Source organism: Mustela erminea, chromosome 6, assembly GCF_009829155.1.
Source record: "Mustela erminea isolate mMusErm1 chromosome 6, mMusErm1.Pri, whole genome shotgun sequence".
Lineage (NCBI taxonomy): Eukaryota > Metazoa > Chordata > Mammalia > Carnivora > Mustelidae > Mustela > Mustela erminea.
In genome coordinates, this window is record NC_045619.1 from 10,936,356 (window position 1) to 10,953,929 (window position 17,574).

At 48.9% G+C, this 17,574-nt stretch overlaps 2 long non-coding RNA genes across 3 annotated transcripts; both read left to right on the plus strand.

Annotated features, from left to right (window-relative positions):
* Positions 1-1,327: 1,327 nt before the first annotated feature.
* LOC116592826 lies at positions 1,328-4,062 on the plus strand. 2 transcript variants are annotated; one of them, XR_004286617.1, is made up of 5 exons: positions 1,328-2,030; positions 2,129-2,316; positions 2,669-2,902; positions 3,090-3,202; positions 3,920-4,062. It is a non-coding gene; the product is annotated as an uncharacterized LOC116592826 (long non-coding RNA). The 2 variants fall into 2 exon arrangements; XR_004286616.1 differs by having other exon boundaries at positions 1,328-2,316.
* Positions 4,063-5,984: 1,922 nt separating this feature from the next.
* Positions 5,985-7,594, plus strand: LOC116592828. The gene is made up of 2 exons (XR_004286619.1): positions 5,985-6,224; positions 6,779-7,594. It is a non-coding gene; the product is annotated as an uncharacterized LOC116592828 (long non-coding RNA).
* Positions 7,595-17,574: the final 9,980 nt, after the last annotated feature.

Here is a 17,574-nt window from a genome sequence, read left to right on the forward strand (position 1 = left end):
CCTCCTCTTCACTGGTCAGAAACAGGCACCAAGACGCACTGGGTTTATTCCCCAGAAAATTGCATGAATATATAAGTTAGCACTTGCAAAATCTAGGAACCGTGCCCGGCCCACAGTCCAGCCCAGTACACGTCGGCTCTGGTTATTGCTACTTAATCCTCACACCTCCCCCCATAAAAGAGGTCATATTTTTATCCCTGGTCTGGAGAGGAGGAAACGGTTTCTGCAGGATCCAGAGCCTGAACTACAGTGACTTAGGGAGTGAGCGGCAAGGTAAGATTTTGACCCCAAATCCGGAGGGCTCCAAAACACAGTCACTGTGTCGGACTGGCCCCTATTCCACAGGCACGCACCTAACATCCACCCCGCCCAGGTGTGAAGGAAACAGACAGGAATCCGGCTAGGTTGCCGCCCTCACCGAGCTCCCCCTGCGGTGGAATTACACACATAAACACGGGGGCATGCATACACACACGCACACACGCACAGACATCGAACACACACAGGCGTATACACAGAAGCATGTGTGTACACGCATGCCCACACTCGCTCACACACACACACACATGTGCACAGAACAAGGCACGATTTCAGAAGCCGGGAGATACAGAGAATCCAGTTTCCCCGGTTTCACACCAAGCGCTGTTTTCAGCCCCCAGGGGGTCACAAACACAGATGTCTCCAGAGACCTAGCAGGTGTCCTCACAGGTTCAGACGGAGCCAGGGTAGAAAGGCAATGGGCGGGGAGGCGGTGGCTTAGCGTCTGCCTCTGCACGCCATCACCTTCCCGCACAGAACTCCAGGGACTCACGGAATTCTCAGTTTGAACCTGACCTTCCAGCTTTTCACGGAGGTCTGCCTGACAGGGTCCTATGGAACTTGTTTTAGTAGCCGTCTGTTGGCTTGATTTACAGCTTCACGGGTGTCGATACCCGGTGCTTGGGTCCCCATTGATACTATGGCTCCTGTCCCTGCAAGTGGTGGGGTCAGTAAGCAGGACAGACGGACTCGTAGGCCGTAGTTTTCCTCTGGAATTCATTCAGAGAGGAAAGAGAATCCATCACGGTCTTTAAATAAAGAGTATGTAATCTAATGAATTTTAGTTTTTTAAGATTTTATTTATTTCACAGGGAGACATCACAAGTAGGCAGAGAGGCAGGCAGAGAGAGAAGAAGGGAAGCAGGCTACCCACTGAGCAGAGAGCCCGACTCGGGGCTCGATCCCAGGACACTGGGATCATGACCTGAGCCAAAGGCAGAGGCTTAACCTACTAAGCCACCCAAGTGCCCCCGATGAACATTTTTTAAAGATCCCTTTGCCAAGGAGACAGCAGCTCACAGGAGGTGGCTTTGGAAGTAAGTAGACTAAGTGCCCCCTGCTAACAGCTTTCGGATTCGATTTTTAAAAATCAGGTTTATCAGGTGTCATTGACATTGTCATTGACACCCACCACCTTAATGCATACAGGTCAGCGGGTCTCGACAATCACGTAACCAACAACAACACAATAGAGGTCATTTCCATGATCCCCAAAAGATCCCTCGTGCCCCTTGCCAAGACCTCCCTGCCCTGCTTTCTATTATTCTATCTTGTCATTTCTGAAATTTCACACAAATGGAATCACAGCGTATATGGTCTTTTGTGTCTGGCTTTTTTCCCCAGAGTATCAGGCTGTTGGTATTCATTGATCTTGATGCGTACATCACAGCTTTGTCCTTTTTATGACCGAGTAGTCGTCTCTTCTACGGATAGACCACAGTTGCTGATCCTTTCACAAACTGATGGACATTAGGGCTGCTCCGGGTTTAGAGTTATTAAAACAAAGCTGTGACAGACGTTCCAGCGTTAAGGCTCACGTGAACCTGTGTTTCATTGCTCATGCGTAGAGGTCTAAGAGTAGGGGACTGAATCCTACGGTGTTTAACTTTAGAAGGAAACTGTTTTCCAAAGTGGTTGTACCCTTTTACATCCAGTGTATCAGGAAGTTGACGGGCGAAGGTTCTGGGTCCATACTGGCTCCAAGACTCCAGGTCTGTGAACGTGAGGGCGGGGCTGGGGGAGCAGGAGGGGATCTAAATGCAGTCATAGCCTCTGGGCTGGTTCTTAAACTGTCTCCTCTCCACTTCAGACCTACCCTTCTATGCTCAGCTTTTGGGAGCTGGTGTTGGGTCTCTAAACCACATTTGCTGTTTGGCAGACTGATTCCCATTCATTCCTGCCAATAGTAGCTCCTCCCAGGAGACCAGAAGGATGGAGAGGAGGAAGGCATTCACTCCTTGCTGTTTGCTCCTTGTACCCAACAGCACTGCCCTGGAGGTCAGTTCTAGTTTTTTCCCCACATCCCCAGCATAAGCCTCACAGTCGCCTCCTCGGAGGTCTGAATTTCTGAGTCCCAGCTCCCTGTAGGGACCTTCTCCAAGCTTCTGAGGCACCAACATGGGCTGAGCGCGCCCCCTCACCTGTTCCTCCTCCAAGCTTCTAGGTTGTGATAACTCCACTCTCCTCCTTCTGTTTCCTCCACCAGTGGAAGCAGGTGCACTATCTGCTTACTGCAATACTGCAATGTTCCTTTTGCTTTTCCGTCCTCCAAGATCTGTTCAACCAATCCCCTGTATTACATGCTCACTGCTAAAATAATTTGAGCTCTTTCTGTTTTCCCAACACGCAGCTAGCCCGCTAGGACACAAGTCCAGCCCCTGGGTAGGGCGTCCCCAGGGAAGCAGGACCATCAGGCAGGAGGAGCCCGTGCTGGGAGCAGAAGCTCATCAATGACTCTTTGAAGGCTGGGGGTGGCTTCTAGCTCTAGCTCTCATGGATTGGGGGACCCTAACCGTAAGAGCTGGCTTCTAGACTTCCGAGCCCTTCCCGCTGAGGAAAGGGAACCCATCATGGTATGTAATAAGTGAGTATGTAATTGCGTGCCAGGAGCACCTGCGGGTCAAGGACTACCGCATTCATCTGTGAATCTCCAGTGTCCCAAATGGGCTCCACGAGTGTGTGTGGCGGGTGGAGGAAGGGCGTGAGGAAGGGGGCAAAGCAGGTGGGTGGGCTCACAGGCCGCATCTCCTCCTCTGGGCTCTGGCCTCCAGGTTCAGGGAAGAGCTTCCTCCGTCCCAGCCCACAAGGAGCACTAACTAACTGCCCAGCATGCCCCGGAGCCCGGAACCACACACCCCGGACCCGGAGGGCTTTGCAACAGGAGGTCCTGGAAATTCTGTGACTGCCCTTCATCCTCTCCCTCTTTGGCAATCTGCTCCCACCCCCACACCCCACCCCCAAGGCCCTGAGGGTGTCTGCTCTCTGCGCACCCCACCCCTGCCCCGGCGCCCTTGCCCAGCCCTGGTCTCCGCCGATTGCTTCAGTTTCCCAGCACCCACGTGCTCCCCAGTTCCTCCTCCTGCATCTACTTCCTCAGTCCCCTCCGCACACACCCGGGCTCTCACTGGCTCCGGGCTTCATCTACTCCTGTGCCCCTTTTACCAGCCGCTCCCCAGGGGTGCTCCAGGCCCCTGCATCCAACTGTCTCCAGGCCCCCAGCGCCCCCAGATGCCTCCCAGCTCTGCAGAGCACCCTTCCTCCTGCAACCTCTGTCTCTGCCGTTCAGCCAAGGCAAAGACTTGGAGGTCACGTGGCTTCCTCGTCCTCCCTTGGCTGCGATAGCCAATCCCCAGGAATGTGTTTCACCTCCAGATGCCCCCCAGCTGCCCCCTCGCTCCAGCCCTACAGCCTCCTGTCTTGCCCGAGCTGCTCCCCCAACCTTCCCACCCCACCTCAGCCCTGCCTCTCTCTTCCCACCGGCTGCAGGAGGCCCTTCCTGGAAAGAACTAACTGAGGTTTCCAGCTCTCCAGCTCTCCGGAGAACCAGTCCAGCTTGCTGTCACCCAAGCCTGACTCTCTCCTTGTCCCTCTCCTGTTCCAGCTCAAGTCCGTGTTTGCAGTTTGCTGATGCCCCGTGAGGCCCACACCCTGTCTGCTCGGCCAACCCCTGTTTCTCCTGAAAGACTATGCACCATCCCCTGGAAAGGCGTTCTAAGATTGAAAGGTGTTGTCTGCCCGGCACACATTTAGTGCTTAAGACGAGGAAGTTGGGGTTATCATGGAGGCTCCTACAGCCCTGGGGACCCTAACAATGATCCCTGAGTTGCTGCTTTCATGCCTCCCCCTCGTGATGGCATCTGATGCTCAGACCACTCAGACCAGTGTTACAGTGGAGAGGACGGGTCATCCTGTCCCATATCACTTAATAGCAGGACGGAGACTTCTCCAGCATCTCACCCTGATTCTTCCCACGAGTCCCCTCCCTCTAGTAAGAGGAGGAAGAGGGGCCTTCTCTCCTCTGCGACCACACCCTCCCTCCCAAACCCGGCCTCCCTGAGTCCAGCAGCGTCCCACGTGGGGCAAGGCCCTCTCCCCTTACTCCCCTCGGACCACATTTATAAACCTTCAGGGAAGAGCGGAAGGTGGAGGGTGGACCAGAAGGGCGATGGGCTCTGCACACTCTCGCTGCAAGAAGCTGCTCGCCAGCTGTCTCTGTCTTTGGGCCCCAAGCATTGCCTCTTATGTGAGCCTTCCCTTCCAACTCTCCCCTCTACCCAGCGGCTGTCTGACCTACACCTGTTACTTCTGTTCCTCGATGTGGTCAGTGTTGGATAAAAGGCGCAGCACCGCAACAAGAAGAGGGGGACTGAAAAGCTCCCGCCCGCTCGCTCCCACCCCAAGGAACTACTGGAAGCCTCTGTATTTCTGAACAAACGCTTATAGTTCTGTTTTGACTGACTGATTGACTGTCAAAACATGATCCCTCACTTTTCTTCTTATAGTAAATGAGGATTTCAGGTGTTCTTTTTTCTGCTGCATTGTATTCAGTCTTTTTTTTTCCTCTTTGGAAGCTTTTGGAAACTTCTCTTTATCTGTGATCTTCTGGGTTAACTGATGATGTGTGGATTGTTTCTTGCTCATTTTACTACTTCTTATGATAGGCCTAACTCAATGTGGACACTCGGGATCTTCAGTTTGGGAAGCTTCCTTGGACTGTTTTTTGTTGTTGTTATTGTTGTTGTTGATATAATTTTCTCTGCTCTCTCTCTCTCCCTTTTAAAAAAATTTCTAAGGAGGCACCTGGGTGGCTCAGTGGGTTAAGCCTCCACCTTCAGCTCAGGTCATGATCTCAGAGTCCTGGGATCAAGTCCCGCATTGGGCTCTCTGCTCAGCAGGAAGCCTGCTTCCCCCTCTCTCTCTGCCTGCCTCTCTGCCTGCTGGTGAGCTCTCTGTCAAATAAATAAATAAAATAAAAATCTTCAAAAATAATTTCTAAGTCAGATGGCAGGACCCCCTGATTGCTTCTCTAAGGCTGTTCCTTCCCTTCCTCTTTTCCATCTTCATTTTCTTCCTGTTATATCCCAGGAACTAGTTCTGTGACCTACTTTTTAAATCTGCATCGAAATTCCTATTTTTGGATGCCTTATATTAAATTTCCAAGACCTCTCTCTTGCTTTCTGATTATTCGGTTGTCATAGCATCCTCTTCTTGTTTATGGATTGTATCAGTCAGCTTTTGCTGTGTAACAAACAAGCCCAGAATCTCCAGTGGGATCAAATGATAGCACTTCTTCTTCTTTTCTTTTTTTCCTTTTTTTTTGCTCCTGCATCTGTGGTTTGACTGGAGTCATTTCTGATCAGGTGATTCATTCTTGAGTCCAGTCTAGAGGGACAGGGCTTTTTTTTCAGGCACTTCTTTTATCTTTTTCACTTGGTGTCTCTGTTGCACATCCGCAGCTTTTCCTGATGTGTCTAATACTCTTGGATTGTTCACTAAACACTTAAGACAAATGTACTAAAAAGGCTTATCAGAAGCTCTCCAAGTGCATGGGAGGGTTTATGGACTGACAGATGTCTGTTTTGTTTTTGTGTCAGGACAGAAAAGCAGCTACATTGTTGGGAACTCCGATTGTGATGGCACTCATGAGTCTTTTTCTCTAGGAAATTCTCCAGTAACTTGTCTGGCAGCTGCCAGTCTTTGCTTAGGATATAGGAACAGGCTCGGGTTCCTTGGGAGCAAGAGGACCAGGAAGATGTTCTGACCATTTGGGATGCAGACTTCCAATTAGTATCCTGTTTTCAACCCCATGGCTTATCCCTGCCCTCTGTCATGCCAGTGACCTTGGTGTCCTGAGAGTTTCCTCTCTACCATCTTCAGAGACTGAACCTCCTGCAGGAGGCTCACTGGTAAGCCCTTGGCCGTCAGCTCTCATCTTACACCATCACCATCATCCCCTCCACCAGCTCCCCTTGATTCTGGACCTCACTGGGGTTCAAGGCTCACTCTGTTTCCTTCTCACCGGTGTACCCTTTGCCTGCTGAGTTCCTTCAGCCTTTCTAAATATGGCACCATCATTCCAAACAAAGCCCCTTCCAAAAGTGTGTTGCAATCTCTCATCTCGTGATACCTCCTTTCTATTCCCCACTTTTGTGGAATCACGCTTTTTCTACTTTTCCTCTCTAATGTCAGTAAGGGCTCAGAAGGGAGAAGACACCAACCCCCACCTTTCCTCTGCAGATGGTTCTATCTTTGCGTGTGCATAAATATCTTCCATCCAGACTCTGCCCAGGAGATTGCCCCTTTTTAATGACCCCAGAATTAACCAAGGCCTTTTCCTGAACTAGGAAGTCATCATTACCACCTCCTCCAGGAGTGAAGTTGTGACCGACATTCCGTTTTTTCCAACTGGTCGTGTGATTTTTTAAAAAAATTTTTCTTTGTATTTTGCCTCTCTTTACAGGTAAGGAACTTGTCTCTTGGATTGGAGAATGAATTGCCTGGGGCCCAGCATGCCACCTGATGGAGAGCACCCACCATGATGAACAGGAAGACACAGAGCAGAGGAGTTTGCCCTTTGGAGACAGGCATCCAGAGGCTGGTGCAAGGTCACCCAGGTCCTGTCCAGTCCCAGAGCGCTCCATCCTTGCCACACAAGGAGCAAACAACACCCTTCACTTTTTGATGTGATTACTGAACTCTTGTCTCAAAGGTTAATGCAGTTTGCAAACATATTTGGATGAAGGTCTCAGGGTCAAATCATGACTTTTCATGCCACCCCCTGCTGTCTGCGTTCTGTAAGCTGGGAAAGATGAGAAGAACGGGCTGAGAGCCCCCTGTCCTCATCCTGAGTGGGCAGCCCCGGGCTGAGGGGCCTTTAAGCTAAAGAACTGGGCCAGATGGGTGTCCACAGTGCCATGTGGGGAGGGAGACTCTCCAAGCCCTGTGGACAAATTCTGGAAAAAACGGGTCACCCGGACCCGGAGCAGGCTTCAAAATAAAAGCCTCCAAATAGCGATTGGCTGGAGGTGGGACAGGGCCGGGGGGAGCCGGGAGAGGGAAGCAAATGGGGCCCAGGGATGGGAAGGAGCTTTCTGCGGAAACAGCACTGCCGTACCATTGCTAAAATACTGCAATGCTTCCAAACCACTGTGTTAAAAAGCATGCTCCTTGGAGCCTGGCCCCCACCCCTTCTATCTCCCTGGACCCCCCCAAACCTCTTCACAATCTATCAACTAAAGGATTAATGCCTGGTCCATCAGGAGGCCTGCAGACCAGACAATTGTGGTTACAGATTTTGAATACGACCCCTGGAAAAAATAATGCCATGAACTGACATGGAGGCCACGCTGCCTTATGGAGCCCTTACGTTATGCACCATCCCCAGGCCCAGCATTAGCCAGGGTCTACCCGTCCCCCTCCTGCACAACCCGGCTCCCCTCTGCTAGGCCCCAAGCAGGTAGGCTCAAAATCAGGGGAGGCTCAGAGATCTGAGAGATGGTTCATTTCACGGAAAATGGAGCAGGAAGGGAGAGAGGGGAGGAGAGGCAGATAGGTCAGCAGGGGACAAACCAAGGAGAAACTCGCAAGTTAAAGTAAGGAGTCTGAGCTTTATCCAGCAGCCCAGGAGCAGTCACGGAGGAGCTGAGCAGGACTGGTGCCAGAGCTGATTTGTGTTTCTTTCAGAACACCATGGAAGCCCAGGGGAAGATGGGTTGAAACAGGGCAAGCCTAGAAGCCGGCAAATTAGGTATCTGGCCGAGTACGTATCCAGGGGAGGGTTGAGAGATTCTAAGGAGAGGAGCAGTGGAGGACAGACAGAGGGCAGGGTCACAACATGTACGGCTGGTTCCATAGAACCACACTGTGTACCGTGCAAGTTCACAATCATCCCCGTCGGAAAGACTGGGGGTGTTAAGTCTACAGAACGGAACCAGGAGCCCACCTTTACCCAAGTGTGCTCAGCGCTGCTCCAGAGCCTTCCCGTGTAAAGGACCCAGTGGATGTACACTCCCGTGATTTCCATTTCACAGATGAGGATACAGAGGCAAAGAGGGTTATGTAATCAGCCCAAGGTCAGCTACGTGGAGGCGGTGGGTCAGGATGATCTCAGACCATGTGAGACAAGAAAACTCAGACGGGGACTCAGGCTGGTTTTAAAGACACATAGATTCATTCATTCTGTGCATCTCTAAAAGAAAATCCCAAGAACTCAAGGTGGAAGAGACTAGAAGGAAATGCCAGACCGATACAAGGAGTTTTCCAAAAATCCTTGTGAAGAAGTAAGCCATTAGTCGACGGCAGTTTGCAAGAGTGACGCCATGGAGGGTGACCCACCCGGAAAAGAGGGACATTCCGGAGAAAAGAACCGGAAGTTTGGCTAGGAGGGGAGCTCTGGATGTAGATTCACTGGGTCCACACCCCCGATTGCTACCTACCAGCAGAGTGACATGGGGAAATTTACTTAGCCTCTCTGTGACTCAGTTTTGTCATCTGTAAGATGGAGCTAAGAACAGTGTCTCTCTCATAGGATGGTTAAGTGACTTAATATAAGAACTTACCATTATCAGCACCATCACATCCCCTGGACGTGGGTGGCAAATGACTCTGGCTTTGGGGACACCATCCAAGAGCTCGTTAATGAGGAAGAACAACCTTCCTCTGGATTCTTTGAGGGTCAGGCTGCAAGCAAGTTCCAAACTCTAGATGGTGAGCTGTGCCAGGATTGCTTGAACTCATGCCCTCTTTGTGTTTGTTTCTTAGCTGTCCTCTCTTAGGGTTTAAAAGTTAAAAGTCTTTTGACAGTTTCAGGTTGATGCCACCACTCTAAGGATAAATGCAGGAAGGAGTTCGGGGCCTCAATTGGGAACATTAAAAGGATGTCAGTGACCCCTTCCCAGCCGTTGAGGCCAGAATGGAGGTGCTGGGAGGGGTCAAATTCAGACTCGAGGGAAAGTCTGTCCATTGCCTCCTGGACACTGGCCCTTCCAGGCTCATTACGCTCACACCCTCGCCTGTCAAAGTGATAAAAATAGAAAACCAAAACCAAGAGGTGGGAAATAGCTCAGTAAGTCATATGAGAACATCCGTCTCATGTCTTCATGGTGAAGCCCTATTTCTGATGTAAAATGCAAAAACCAGACAATCTGATTCTGACTCTCCTCCTCCTCCTCCTCCTCCTCCTCCTCCTCCTCCTCCTTCTTTTCCTAAGACCTAGGTCCAAAGAACAGTTACTGCCCCAAATCAAATTTACCTTGTACACCAGCCAGGGTCCAGCTCCCATAAGAAAGCACACTAGTTATTTTAACAGAGAGAATTTGCTTTAGGGAATTGTTTGGACAGGCGTTGGAACCTAGAAGGTCAGAGAGGGGACTTCACAGAGCTGGGATCTGGACCTCTTGAGGAGGGGACACTATCCAGCTGGCTCTGGGACATTGAGGGAATGCAATGGGGTTTGGGGAGTGCTGGAAAAAATTGAAGATGGTTACCAAGTGCTGCCGCGAAGATGAAGGGCCATTGTTAAGGTGAAGAAGTGAGGCTAGTCCCTCCCCAGGAGGACTGCAAGCAGAAGAACAAGGCCTGTCTCCCCTGTCCAACCTTGCAGTCTCTCTCTAGCGCCTACTAGTGGCAGAGCCTAAGACACAACAGTTGGCTGCTTAGAAATGGGTTTGCAGGGTCCCAGGCGCTGTGCCACAGGGTGAATCACAGAAAAGTGTGGGTTTGGGGTTGAGGAGAGCATAATAACCAGCACGCTCCGGAAGGAAGACTGTCTTCACCACTGGGACTTGCAAAGAAATGACGACCCACAGGACTTGGAACAACTCCCAAAGCATAACCTGGAGGGATAACAATTCTTTGAGAAATAAATTCTGATTGATATAAAATCTATTGATCACCTCCTTATGTGCCAAGCACTGTGCTGGGTGCTAGGGGGGAGGTTTGGAACAAAAGATCTTCAAGGTTGCATGTTCAAATGTTGGCTTTTTCTCACCAAAAAAAAAAAAAAAAATTACAAGGCAAATGCTGGCTTGATTATTGCCTAGAGGGTGACCTCATATGAGTCACAATTCTGACTTCGATCTCTTTGATCATAAAATTCACCAGTGGTCACCTTATGTGTAGACCTCAGAACATACCTAGAACAACTGCGTGAGCTAAGGAATGTAGAGTACCCACACCTAGTGGCCTCCAGCTGCTCCTTCCTTTCCTCCTCCTTTTCACTCTCCACATCTTGGTCCCTACTCTGCTCCTGGTCTTCCTTCTTTTCCTCCTCTTCCACCACCACCAATACCACCACCATCATCACCATCATCACCATCACCACCACCACCATCATCACCATCACCATCATGATCATTGCCATCATCACCACCAAAACCACCATCACCATCATCATCATCACCATCTTCACCATCATCATCATCACCACCATTACCGTCACCATAATGATCATCATGATTATTACCATCACTATCATCATCACCATCACCACTACCACCATCACCATCAGGATCATTACCATCATAACCATCATCAACATCACCATCATCACCGTCATCACCATCTCCACTATCACCATCATCATCATCATCATCACTGTCATCTTAGGCACCTGCTACTTAGATGCTGTATCAAATGCTTTACATGCATTATTTTATTTACTCACAACAATCCTATAAAATGAGTAAATTATTACCCATATTTTATAGATAAAAAGCCCAAGTCTCAGAGAGTAAAACAACTCACTCAAAATCACAATACAGAATGGGAATATTCCCTCCATTTTACAAATGAAAACACTGAGGTCCAAAGAAATTCTACGTCTTGTCCCAAATCATCACACAGTTTAGCAGATGACAAAATCATTCAGATTAATCCTCAGACTGCATGTCTGGAGCATTGCTTGCCCAAAACCCTTTGCAAGTTTTTCTATTTTGTTTTATATTATTCATAATTCTATATGTACATATTATATTATACATATTGTACATAATATATGTTTACATTATACATCATATATAATACATTTTTTAAGCCAGAAAATAAAAATGGGTTACTCACCTTGTGACCTAGCTTAACCTCATAAACATTTTTTAATACAAATAAATTATATATGGTAAACAAACAAAAAAAAGAAACAACTTTTAAATTTCCATCGATGGAAATTTAAATGGTTTATAGCTTATTTTGCTGTTACCAAAATGTTCAGAAGAAATATTCCTTTGGGAGCATATGTATATTTTTTAAGATTTATTTATTTATTTGAGAGAAGGAGTACACATGCACGGGTGGAGAGAGTAGCAGAGGGAGTAGACTCCCCAATGAGTGCAAAGCCCGACTCCACTTGGGGCTCAATCCCATGACCAATGAGATTGTGACCTGAGCCAAAACCAAGAGTCTGACCCTTAACCAACTGAGCCACCCAGCCATGCCAAGGGAGCATTTTTATAAATACCCATAGATAACTATTTTGTGGTAGAATTTCTGGGTCAAAGGGCACACACATTTCTAATTTGGATAGAAATCACCTTTTAGAAGGAAAACTTATGTTTCCTCTTCTCATTGCCATTACTGGCTAGGATCAGACTTTACAGTTTTTGCCAAGCTGATGAGTAAAAAAAAAAAGTATTTCATTTTGATTTATGTTTCCTTGCTGCTGGATGAGGCCGAGCATACTTTTATACATTCGTTGACCCCGTGTCTTTCTTTTCCTTTCCCCTCCTGTTATATCCTGGGTCCCTTTTTCTTGTACTGGATTGTCCATCATTTTCTCAATGATGGTGAGCTTTCTGCAAACCAGAGATAACCGGTCCTTTTACTGTGCAGGTGGCAAATAAGTGTCTTTCCATTTTGTTGTTTGCTTTGGACTCTATCGATGGCATTTTTTTTCCCCAGCATGAGTTCCACATTTTCAAAGAGTCACATTTGGTGATCTATTTATTTATGGTTTCTGCGCAGCCTCGTGGTTTTCACGCGGCCCCTCTCCTTGTCAGCAGGTTGAAGGGATTGCTCTGGGTTGCTGGGCGACTGACTCGGGGATGGGCAGTGTCCCTGGGCTCGCCCTCTGTCACTCCCACGTGGAGATGCTGTCCCCGCAGAGGCTTCAGCACACGTGACCGTGCGGTCTGCTCTGCAAGGCTGCTGCCTCCCCTTTCACGGCCAACCTCGGGATGCACTTGGCTTTGCTTCTCCCCTGACATCCAGTTCCTTTTAAGGAGCTATGCATCTTATATGTTCCCTAATCCTCCAACTAAATTTACCAGCTCTCACTTGCAGCCAAGACATCAGCTAAATTAAACTTTGGAGTCGCGGACACAGTGTATCAGATGCACCTCAATGAGGAGTGTTGGGAGCCCTCTGTCCTGAGGGCTGGGGGTCAAGCTCGCCCTGTTCTTCCCAGCATCTTCCTTGACTCAGGGACACCATCGTCCCACTACTAGGATGCCATTTACCCCGAGGCACTCCCACCAGCTCACGGATGCATCCATCCAACAAATAAGGACTGAGTGCTTCATTTTGCTGGGCACTGTTCTGGGGAAACCTTTGGGCTTTCTTTCCTGGAGGAGAGGCAAATGATGCACAAATACGTATGTGATCCCGGGTCAAGCAGCAGAAGAGCCTTGAAGAAAGTAGAGGAAGGAAAGAGAAAGCGAGACGTGGTTGGGAGGCCTGGATGCCACTGGAGGCGCAGTGAAGGCTCTCCCACGAGGCAACACTTGTGCAGAGACCCAGATGAAGCATTAGAGAGAGAGAGAGCCGTGAGTCTAGATAGTTGAGGCAAGAAGGTTCCAGAAGGAGCAGAGAGGAAGAGCAAAGGCCCAGAGGTCAGAACACATGTGTGGTGGGGCAAGCAGGGATTCCAGGCCCTCTGTAGGATGGGGTGGGAGTCCCAGACGCTGGAAGGTGTAGGTCCTGGGAAAGAACTGTGATTTCCAGGCGCCTGGGAGGCTCAGTTGGTGAAGTGTGTGCCTTCGGCTCCAGTCATGATCCCAGGGTCTTGGAGTCGTGTCCCACGTCGGGCTCGGTGGGGAGCCTGGGAGTCTGGCTCTCCCTCTCCCTCTACCTCTCCCCCCTCACTCATGCTCTCTCTTTCTCTCAAATAAATAAATGAAATATTTACTTAAAAAAAGAACTGTAATTTCCTTCCACTCAGGACAGGGAATCATGGCAGGTTGGAAACTGGGAGCAAAGTGGTCTAATTTGCATCTTTATGGAGTTTGGTTTGCATTTTCCCCCAAGGCAGCCTACAATCCAGGAAAGGCAGGACATTGGGGCACCTGGGTGGCTCAGTGGGTTAAAGCCTCTGCCTTCGGCTCAGGTCATGATCCCGGGGTCCTGGGATCGAGCCTCACATTGGGCTCTCTGCTCAGCGGGGATCCTGCTTCCCCCCTTCTCTCTGCCTGCTTCTCTGCCTACTTGTGATCTCTGTCTGTCAAATAAATAAATAAAATCTTTAAAAAGAAAGAAAGAAAGAAAGGCAGGACATGGATTCTTTCTTTTTTTTTTTTAAGATTTTATTTATTTATATGACAGAGAGAGATACAGTGAAAGAGGGAACACAAGCAGGGGGAGTGGGAGAAGGAGAAGCCGGCTTTCTATGGAGCAGCGAGCCCGATGCCGGGCTCAATCCCTGGACCCTGGGATCATAACCTGAGCCAAAGGCAGATTCTTGTTAAGGGGAATCTTCTAGTTCAGTGTCACAGGCACCTACCACCCACGCTGTTCCAAGGTGGGCACATGCACAAGGCCGGCCTGGCCTCCACCTGCACCCCTCTCCGCTGTGGGGTAGAAGCCCCTCCGTCCCACCTGGAGACTCGGGCCCAGCAAGCTCCTGGTATGGGCCCAGACTCACCCCTGCAGCCCGGGACTGGGCCCCAGCTATGTCTCCTTGCCTCCAAGGACGGAGTGGGAGTGGCAGGGGATGCCCTTCCCATGCAGACCCACAGGCCAGGTCTGTGGCCTCAGAGTTGGGATGGCCAGCACACCCAGAGAGCTGAGCCAAACGTACCAGCTTGTTAGGCTCACAGGAAGAGCAATATATCCATATGTACACTCCCTCTCCCATCATGGCAGGCAACATGCACAGACACCCCTAAGGGAGGCTGTGACAGGTGTGCCAGGACCAGCCCAGGAACCCCACTATTGTTTGCTGACTTCACAACCACACACACAGAGTCCACTCAATAGAAACAGGTTCCATCATCCATTTCCCCAGAGTGAGGACCCCCAGACCCAGAGCCCATTGGGAAGCCCCAAATTGCACCATTAAACTGCACCTGCACCACCAAACTGTGCATAGTTTGACTTGCACTGAACATGCAGAGAGAATAGGTCACTAAAAACGCCACTGAGTCATCCACAGTGCCCCCAATAAATTAGAGTTGGAAATTGTTATGCCAGTTGCAGAAAACGCAGCCTCTTGGGGGCAAAAATCATGAATGCCTGACATGTCTAGGTCTTCCTTTTTTGGAGCATCTGGAAATGCCGTGTGTGCAAAGACACTTCATGCCCAATTCCAACAAAAACACAACCGCGGCTCTTTTCCTGCACAAATCCTCCTCCACACGAAATTAGCTTTGCAAATAGAGCTGAGCATCCTTCTACCATTTCCATGGCAAATACATTCTTTGTAGTGATGGGGAGGGCGGTCGACAGGAGAAAGTTCTCAGGAGCTGAAATGGTGACTCAGCACAGCCGGGGCCTTCCGAATCTCATCAAAGGAAGAAGCTGGAAATGAAAACCACCCTTGACAGAGCAGGACTGTCATGTCAGGGGAATATGCAACAAGTCTGAGCATATTAATTATCTCCTGGCATAAAAATTCCTCTGATCACAAAGGAATCTATCCGCTGGAAGTAACTCCAAACAATCACAGAGCACTTACAGGACAGGCGCTGAGGGACAAACTGCAACTTTGATGGTGACGAGAAAGAGAAAAAGTGAGCATCTCTGGATTCAACTCTGCTCTTCCCTGATGTCCTTCGAAAGCTAAGTCCCTCACCCCCTCACCTCTGCCAGAGAACTGGCAATCTCTCACAGCCTAGTACGAATTAAACTGTGTATGACCGGAAATTGTCCCATAAGACACTTCTAGAAGAGCCCCCAATGCTGTTGAAAACCAAAAGGCTTGCTAAACTATCTATGACCAGATGGCCAACCAGCCAGAGCACTCTAAGGAGAAAAGAGGGCAGAAGGTCAAGAGGAAGAGCTAGGATTGAGAATTCAGCCTGGTTCTGTGGCATTTTCTGTATGTCCACCATAGTTTGTATCGGGAAGTAGGATTTCCCCAAGTGTGTCCAAATCACAGAAAGACGCTCCAGCAAAAAACGTTCCGGAACATTCAGGAAAACAGGGTTATTGCAGGCTTCTTCTTGCCTTCTTGGAGAGAAGTGATTTTCCACTGTGTATTTCTCTCATCTGGCCATGGAAGGCTATGCTCATGAAACATCTGAAACAGAAAGTAAACGGAGGTATTTTTCATCTAAGTTTTTAGCTGAGGGCCCCAGACAGGAGTTGTCCACTATCACATTCCAGTGTGGGATTCTAGATTGGCAATTTTTTTTTCTTCAAGGGCCAGACATCAAATACTTTAAGCTCTGTGAACCATAGCTCACAATCTTTTTTTTTTTTTTTTTTAAGAGTTGTTTGGCTGGATTGAGGTTATAGTTTGCCAACCCCCACACTTGATCCCTTATGGTGACCTTACAGAAATGAGAGGGCCAAAAAAAACAGTTTTGTGACTCTTGGCTTATCCTCTTGAAAGCTATAAAGGGGTTAAAGTCAGAAAGATGGAGAAGTTGAAGGCTGTAGATTTTTCTTTAGAGGAAGTTGTTGGAGACCCACGTGTCCCAACCGCAAACAGGAATTGTTGAAGTGTGTGTTGACTATTATTCTGGAAAAGACCATCTGAAAACTTAGCCTTCAATGATCTACTATTTCTCACTTGTGATGAGCACAGGGTATTGTATATAATTGGTGAATCACTGAATTCTACTCCCAGAAACCAGCATTGCACTGCATGTTCACTAAAATTTAAATTAAAAAAAAAAAAAAGATCTATTATTCCTCCCATCCAAGTACTAACCAGGCCTGGCCCAGCTTATCTTCCGAGATCAAACAAGATCGGGCGCGTTCAGGGTGGTATGGTTGTAGACAAAAAAAATTATCTATTATTCCTAATGATTCTCTGGGTTCGGTCATTGGGTTGTTCTTTTGCTCCATGTGGTGTCATTTGGGGCTACTCATGTGGCCACACTCAACTGGGAATCCAGCTTCAAGTAAAAGGCCAAGATGGCTTCTCCCCACAAGTCTGGCCAATCAGCTGGGGTGGACAGATGGGCTGGGCCTCCCTCCCACTTTCTCTCCATATGGGCTTTCATCATTCATCGGTTTAACTCAAGCTCCATTACATGGTGGCTGGATCCTAGGAAAGCAAAGGTGGAAACTGCAAGATATCTTGTTGCCTCAGCTCTGAAACTCTCACAGGGTGACCTCTGCCCATTCTGTTGGTCAATGCAAGTCGCAAGGACATCCCAGAGTCAAGGGGATGGAGAAATAGATTCCTTTTGATGAGAGGAGTGGCATGCACATGCAAGGATGGCAGAAATTGTTGGCGGCCATCTTTGGAGATAATCTACCACAGTCTTCCCTCTGGAAGTTGACAATATACCCACTCCCTTCCAAGGCCCTTCAAAGTATCACCCAATCTGGGCACCCAGTCAAGGCCCAGATGCAGATAATTCTCCTCAGATGGATCTCTTCTTGATCTGGTGACTGAAGGATGAACAGGATCATTTACTGGCCCCCGTCTTCTCTCCACACACACCCAAGACAGAATGGGGATACGATGCGGATAAGATCATAGCAGTGGACACTTTCATTAATAAGAAGAGAGAAAACAGAAGGTGTACGGCAGTCCGGGGGCCACAGCAGTTTGAAAGTCTCCTGCTAGGCAGATGCCGCCAGTAGATGATTCTCTCATGAATTCAAATCCCACTTCCGATACCAACGTCTGTGTCACCTTTTTATTGCCAAATAAGTGTTCAGACGAACATCTAGTTACTTAAAACAACAGCAACTATTCATGTGTTCATGATTCTGCAACTGGACAAGGTTGGGCAGGAACAGCTCATCCCTGCCCCACAGGGTGCTAGATGGCTGAGTCACTTCAGCAAGGCTTCTAGGTCCCGGGGTAGTTTTGCTAGCACATCTGACACCACAGAGAGAAAGTGGAAGGGCTGGAGGCAGGTTGGGCTTCTC